We start from the raw sequence: 7,305 nt of genomic DNA, 5'->3' as shown, positions 1-7,305 counted from the left end.
ATAGAGAACACAGACAAATTATATGGTAATATCAAATTAGAGTTTACACACTTCCAGAAATGTTATACATGATGGATCATTAGCTCATTCACTAACATTCACACATCAAGATGGCCAGACGGGGTGGATATGGAGCCAGAGACAGCAGTGTAGTCAAACTGTAGAACATAAAACTAGGTTTTATCAAACAAAACTATGCTACATTTTATCTCTGGGACCCTCAGGATGACACATCAGAGCCAGATTACTGAATGTAAGTACATTATTTACCTTCAGAGGTGAATGTATCAAACCAGTTGCCGTGACAAAAGTGTTTTGTTGTTGTGGACTCTCCTCAAACAATAGCATGGTATTTTGTCAATGTAATAACTACTGGTGAACGGGTGAAAGTGAGTGGTGCCCGCTGGGCTAGAGCGGCTGTAAGGGCTGCATGTGGGATATTTGGAGCAGAGGTATGAATAGTTGAATGGGAGATGTTTTTAACCATTTATAATTATTATAAATACATTATATCGTTTGGGAAACACCAGTGAATTTATCCAAGAAGGTAATGTCATCTAAAACAATAATTGGGTTCCATTACGTGGAACAACGTCTGAGACTGATGTAAATGTTCCCCCTGCTGATACCACAGTATGGTGTTGTAGCTGGGGAGAGTGTGTTCCACCTGCTGATACCACAGTATGGTGTTGTAGCTGGGGAGAGTGTGTGAACAGGACTGCAGTTTCTCCAGAACTCTGAAATACTGAAGATGGAGACTGAAGAACGCTGGAACAGAGGAGTTCACCTGTTACAGAAGAGGAGAGAGAGACCTGTTTGTTATAACTACTGTAGTCATTCAGGAAATATATGGAATTATAGATTATTTCAGACGGGTTTCTAATCTGTGTTCCAGAATAATCAAGAGATTCACGTTCATAGGTGGAAAATATCCAACAGTGAAAGATTCTTAGTTTAACACTGAGTCAAGATGAACATTCAAAAGGACATGGATCTTCAGCTCTCAGACTCCTTACTACACACCATAGTTTACTGGGGTACTGTGTCTGGTGAGTCCACATGGATTTGTTGAGCTGTATCTCCACCTACAGGAAAGACATGATATCACACAATACTGTATCATGGTCTCCTGTATATCAGAGGGAACCTCCCCTTTCTGTTAGACCAGCTGGTGAGTGTTTTGGCATTGAATCAGAGTCAGATACAGTGTGATGTTAATACAGGTGTGATTAGTCTACAGTACACCAGGGAGGAGGTTTTTGTAGAGCAGAGAGGGAGATCTGATGCACTGTGTAAACTAGCAGCACAGTAATACACAGCACTGCTATTTGGAGTTAGTTGATTGATGGTTAAGGTGCTGGTACCACCTGCACTAGCATCTCCTTCTAGATCAAATCCAGCCTCAGGATTTCCAGTTTTCGCTATCATGTATCCTAAAAACACCAATTCTCTGTAGTTGGATTGCTTGTACCAGAGGATACGATTATAGCCTGATATATTATGTGAACACTCGGTCTTAGCCGACTCTCCCTGGTTCTTGTACAGGTCTTCAGGTCTCTGGTAAACCTGGCTACTGAGAGAAGAACCTGGAGAGAGAGAAAGAGAGACAGAAAGAGAGAGAAGAGAGAGAGAGGTGAAACAACAGATAAAGAAACATATTCACCTGAAACATAAAAACCAATCAAATGAGGATATTATTAGTTGATGAAATCAATGACCTGAATACCTGCAGCCCAGGCTGTGTAACCCATGGTGATGGAGATAAGAATTGTGATCATGTTGACTCACTGTTAAGGAGACAGAATGAGACAGACAAACCCCTCCTCATGAATTAGAGGTGGCTTCTCATCAACTCATCTCAGTGATCTAATAGAGGGATGCTGCCTCCTTATGAGAACATCTAAAACATCAGAGACCTGAGATGAACCCTGCAGGAGGAGTCTATGTGGGACAGGAAGCAGGGTTTAGTAGAGCAGAGAGGGAGATCTGATGCACTGATATCTGGAGGTAGTTGATTGATGGTTAAAGGACATATTCACCCAGTCTAATCAATTCCATGGGTCATTTCATGTTTTAATGTGTATCTGAGTTATTGGCAGTCAAGCAGACAGACATTGGTCCGTTATGGCGTAGTACTGTGGTAAAGTCTCTCTCAGTATGATGTAGTACTGTGGTAAAGTCTCTCTCAGTGTGACGTAGTATTGTGATAAAGGTATAAAGAGTGGCCCACCTCCCGGCCCGTTCAGTGATCACTCGGCTACACAGCTGATGCCTCCCGGACTCTTCCCCAACACGGCTAGAACTCCACTACATCACCGGATTCCTACCGTAAGCTCTGGAGCTTTGCATCGGATCATTGCTGCTAGCTAGCTGCTACCGAGAGGCTATAGTGGCTAACGCCCCTGTCCTGAAGCTAGCACCAGTTAGCCGTGAGCCAGGCGCATCTCCCGGCTAGCAAATGAATTTACTACAACCACAATACCTCTTTCGCCAACTGGCCTGGACCCTTTGCCGACACGAAGCCCCTCCGTTCCACCACGACTGGTCTGCCGACATAACTCCATCCGCTGTGCCCCCAACCGGCCATTGCCGGATGTCGGAGCAGGCTCTTCTACTAGCCCCGGCCTGCTAACTTTAAACGCCGTGCCCCCCTCTTGCTAGCATAGTAAAGTCTACCTAACGGCTTCCCTGTTTTATCTATTGCTGTTCACTGGACCCTATGATCACCTGGCTACATAGCTGATACCTGATGGACTGTTCATTAATCACGGTACTCCATTTTATTTATTTTTTGTTTATCTGTTGGCCCTAGCCTCAACTCAGGTGTGTAGTTAATTTCTCAATAGGGGGTGCTGTTGGCACTTTGTAATAATTTTGTTCCCAAATTAAACTGCCTCGTACTCAATTCTTGCTCGTACAATATGCATATTATTATTACTATTGGATAGAAAACACTCTCTAGTTTCTAAAACCGTTTGAATTATATCTGTGAGTAAAACAGAACTGGAGTTAGAGCAATTTTCCTATGAGGATGTGAGAATGCTGAATTCTGCTGGCTGTTCTGAGGTCGGTTTATTAATTTGCCTGTCTTCTATTGGTTGAGATGCACTGCATACACCTTCCCCTGGATGTCAGCGAATAGTGAGAATTGAAATGGAGTTGCTGGGCAGATCTGAGAGCTTATAAATGGGCTGGCAACGTGGGGTTCCCCCTTTCTTCTCTTCGCCCTGACGCAAAAAGGACCTCTGGATGTCGTTCTAGAAAGCTCCCGTTATAGCCCTTAGATATATCCGGCTCTGTTTTTATTCGATATAGGTGTTAATAAAGACATCATAATGTTGTTATTTTAAACTGAGATATATCAGTTTATATCAGTATATTGCGATTTTCGGATATTTATTAGTGCTGCGTTATAGTGAGTTGGACACGTCTGGCCCACATGGCTAATGTTTACTGCTAATTCCAACGTTGAAGACTACATTCTACAACCGAGCAACGATTCTTTTGGACAAAGGACAACTTGCCCAAGATTCTGATGGGAGCTCATCAAAAAGTAAGAACTATTTATGATGGTAATTCGTTGTTCTGTTGAAAAATGTTAAACTCATATTCCGCCATTAATTTCGGTGCGGTCTCGCTTTAACGCACGCTGTATGTCGTAGTAACGTTAATTTTAAAAATCTAACACAGCGATTGCATTAACCTGTTTGGGCTGCAAGCTGAATATTGAAAAAACTGGAAAATGTGTGCACATTTTCAAACGGCCTCCTAAGAAACTTTTTATTTTCCAATATGCATATATTTACTACTGTTGGATAGATAACAGTCTATAGTTTCTAAAAAGGTTTGAATTGTTTCTCTAAGTCGAACAGAAATATTTTTACAGCCATTTTCCCAGCCGAATTGAGATTTCCAAAATGCGATGTGTCTCTTTAAGACCTTCTCTATAAAAGGCCATTTGACTTGGGACCATAGAAACACGTCATACGCCTTCGTCAGGCTGTAATGCGGAAGTGAGAATTGAAAGGAGTCGAATATCTCGTCCATGGACTGAATAACACACCTTCTTGTGAGACCTGCGCAGTTAAAAAAAAATTCCGGGCGCGAAGCAGAATTTGGTCTCGGCTTCTGGAAGAAGGTAGATAACGGTGAATATGATCTCTGACTACGATATTATTTGATACATGTCACAAAATCATCCTAAAGTATGTTTTTTCAATATACTTTAATTATATTATTGCAATTTATTCTGGACTTTAGATGTGATACGACGGAAGAATTTTTTGAAGAAACGCTGAGTAGCGCCGCAATGCTATTGTGCTTGCTAACCAAAGAGGGAAATAATTCGTTCTGGAACCCAACTAAAGACTCTACTGGACATTGGACCCCGTTACAACATTCTGATGGAATATCAACAAAGATAAGACCCAATTTGGGATGCTTTTTCATATATCTGTTGAGCTGTGCTGTGCTAACTGGGCTAACTGTGCTAGGCTAGCGCTTGACCAATGCTAGTGCTGACTTATGCTAGCTTATGTTGTTAGCTAATATAACGATATATTGTGTTTTCGCTGTAAAACACTTCAAAAATCGGAAATGTTGGCTTTATTCACACGATATCTGTCTTTCATTAGCTATCCACCATATGTTTTTCTGAAATGTTTTATGAGGTGTAATTAGTAGCCGACGTTGGTGTATGTATTTTCTCTGGCTACTCCCGTCTGGATTCAGACTCTAGCTATGTGTTAGCATTTATGGTAGCATCAATGTAAAACTGATTTATAGCTAAAATATGCACTTTTTATGAACAAAACATAGATTTATTGTGTAACATGTTATATGACTGTCATCTGAGGTAGTTTTTTCTGGGCTCTTTAGGTTGGTTTTAGTTTATTTCGGTTGGCTTGTGCATGCTACTTGAATCATAATTCATACATCATAATCATATCCATACGTGTCTGTCCACTTTTGTATTTGGTGGTGAGCTAACATAAATATATGTGGTGTTTTCTCTGTAAAACATTTAAAAAATCGGACATGTTGGCTGGATTGACAAGATGTTTATCTTTCAAATGCTGTATTGGACTTGTTAATGTGTAAAAGTTAAATATTTTTAAAAAATAGATTTTGAATTTCGCGCCCTGCAGCTGTTGTCATTGTCGTTCCGATTTCGGGCTTGCAGTTTGCAGCTTGTTTCTTGGAGGATATGAATTTTTTCCTCTTGGCTTTACTTTTGACGTTGTGGATTTATATTTTTGCCTGAAGATCTTTTTCCTTTATTAATAACCTCTAACGCCTCACAAACCCGGATCCGGGAGCACCCCCAACACAAAAGCTGACTAGCATAGCCTAGCCTAAAGTTACAGGGATATCATAAAATAAAATGTTCATGAAATTACAAGTCCAAGACACCAAATGAAAGATACAGATCTTGTGATTCAAGCCATCATCTCTGATTTGTAAAATGTTTTACAGGGAAGACACAATATGTAAGTCTATTAGCTAACCACGTTAGCAAAAATCACCATTTTTCTATGTCCACCATTTTTTCTCAACACCAGTAGCTATCACCAATTCGGCCAAATAAAGATATTGATAGCCACTAACCAAGAAAAAACCTCATCAGATGACAGTCTGATAACATATTTATTGTATAGGATAGGTTTTGTTCGAAAAATGTGCATATTTCAGGTATAAATCATAGTTTACAATTGCACCCACCATCACAACTCGACTAGAATAAATACAGAGAGCAACGTGTATTACCTAATTACTAATCATAAAACATTTCTTAAAAATACACAGCGTACACTAATTGAAAGACACAGATCCTGTGAATCCAGACAATATTTCAGATTTTCTAAGTGTCTTACAGCGAAAACACAATAAATCGTTATATTAGCATAGCACATGTGCAAACATTACCCCAGCATTGATTCACGGCAAAAAGAGCGATAGCATTATCACCACCAAAATGTATTAATTTTTTCACTAACCTTCTCAGAATTCTTCAGATGACACTCCTGTAACATCATATTACAACATACATATAGAGTTTGTTCGAAAATGTGGATATTTAGCCACCAAAATCGTGGTTAGACAATGAGAAAAGTAGCTAAGCTGGTCAGAAAATGTCGGGCGCCATATTGGACAGTGATCTAGTCTTATACATAAATACTCATAAACTTGACAAAAAAATACAGGGTGGACAGCGATTGATAGACAATTTAGTTACAATACAGTATGTATCCCTTGTATCTGATGATGTCTGTACAGATAAAGTATGACAAGCCATACTCTTTTTGTCCAGACAGCATCAGAACCATGGTTTACACATACGGAGACAGAGGGTCACCAGGACCAGGCCCCCTAGGTCCCTCCCTTGCCACATTACCTGGCCCAAGGCCCCCTAGGGCCCTCCCATACCACATTCACTGGCCCAAGGCCCCCTAGGGCCCTCCCTTGCCACATTCCCTGTCCCAGGCCCCCTAGGGCCCTCCAATACCACATTCCCTGGCCCAGGCTCCATAGGTCCCTCCCATACCACATTCCCTAACCCAGGCCACCTAGAGCCCTCCAATACCACCGGTCTTGTCTCAGACCCCCTAAGGCCCTCCTAAACCACCTGCCCTGTCTCAGGCCCCCTAGGATCCTTCAATACCACCGGCCCTGGTCCAGGCACCTATATTGTCCCAAGTGAAACACAATTCGCTTTATAGGGCACTAACTTTGAGAAACACTCCCTCCTGGTGGAGAACTGAGGAAGTGCACCTAAACCATCTAAACTAGCCACTTAACAGTATCATTACCATCTGTTTGATATCAAATGGTTTATAGCCAAGTGTTGTTGAAATGGTTGAAGACAGGTGCAGGTGTATAAAGCTGTAGTCAGTATTATATGAGAGGATCAGAGAGGGTTTTTGTAGAGGAGAGAGGGTATAGTGAAACACTGTGCTTTACTAGCAGCACAGAAATACACTGCACTGTCTTCAGCTTCTGTCACTTTGGGAATATGTAGATACGCCATTTTATTAGCTGCAGCATCTCCACTGACATTAAAACGCCCTTTAAAGGAATCTTCCACCGTTGGACTGGTGTATCTCACATACCCAATGAGTTTCAGAGCAGTGTTTTGGGCTGACTGTTGGTACCACAGTATCATGTAGTAACTTGAAACAGTGTGTCTGCAGGTGAGATTAACTTTATCTTCAGGTCCTTTTAGTATTGCAGTAGGAGTCTGGTGAACTTTGTCTGTTGGTGACAGCCCTGTGGATGAAAACAGACAATATGAAATATACAGTATTA

Source organism: Salvelinus fontinalis, chromosome 16, assembly GCF_029448725.1.
Source record: "Salvelinus fontinalis isolate EN_2023a chromosome 16, ASM2944872v1, whole genome shotgun sequence".
Lineage (NCBI taxonomy): Eukaryota > Metazoa > Chordata > Actinopteri > Salmoniformes > Salmonidae > Salvelinus > Salvelinus fontinalis.
This window is presented reverse-complemented; position numbering follows the sequence as displayed.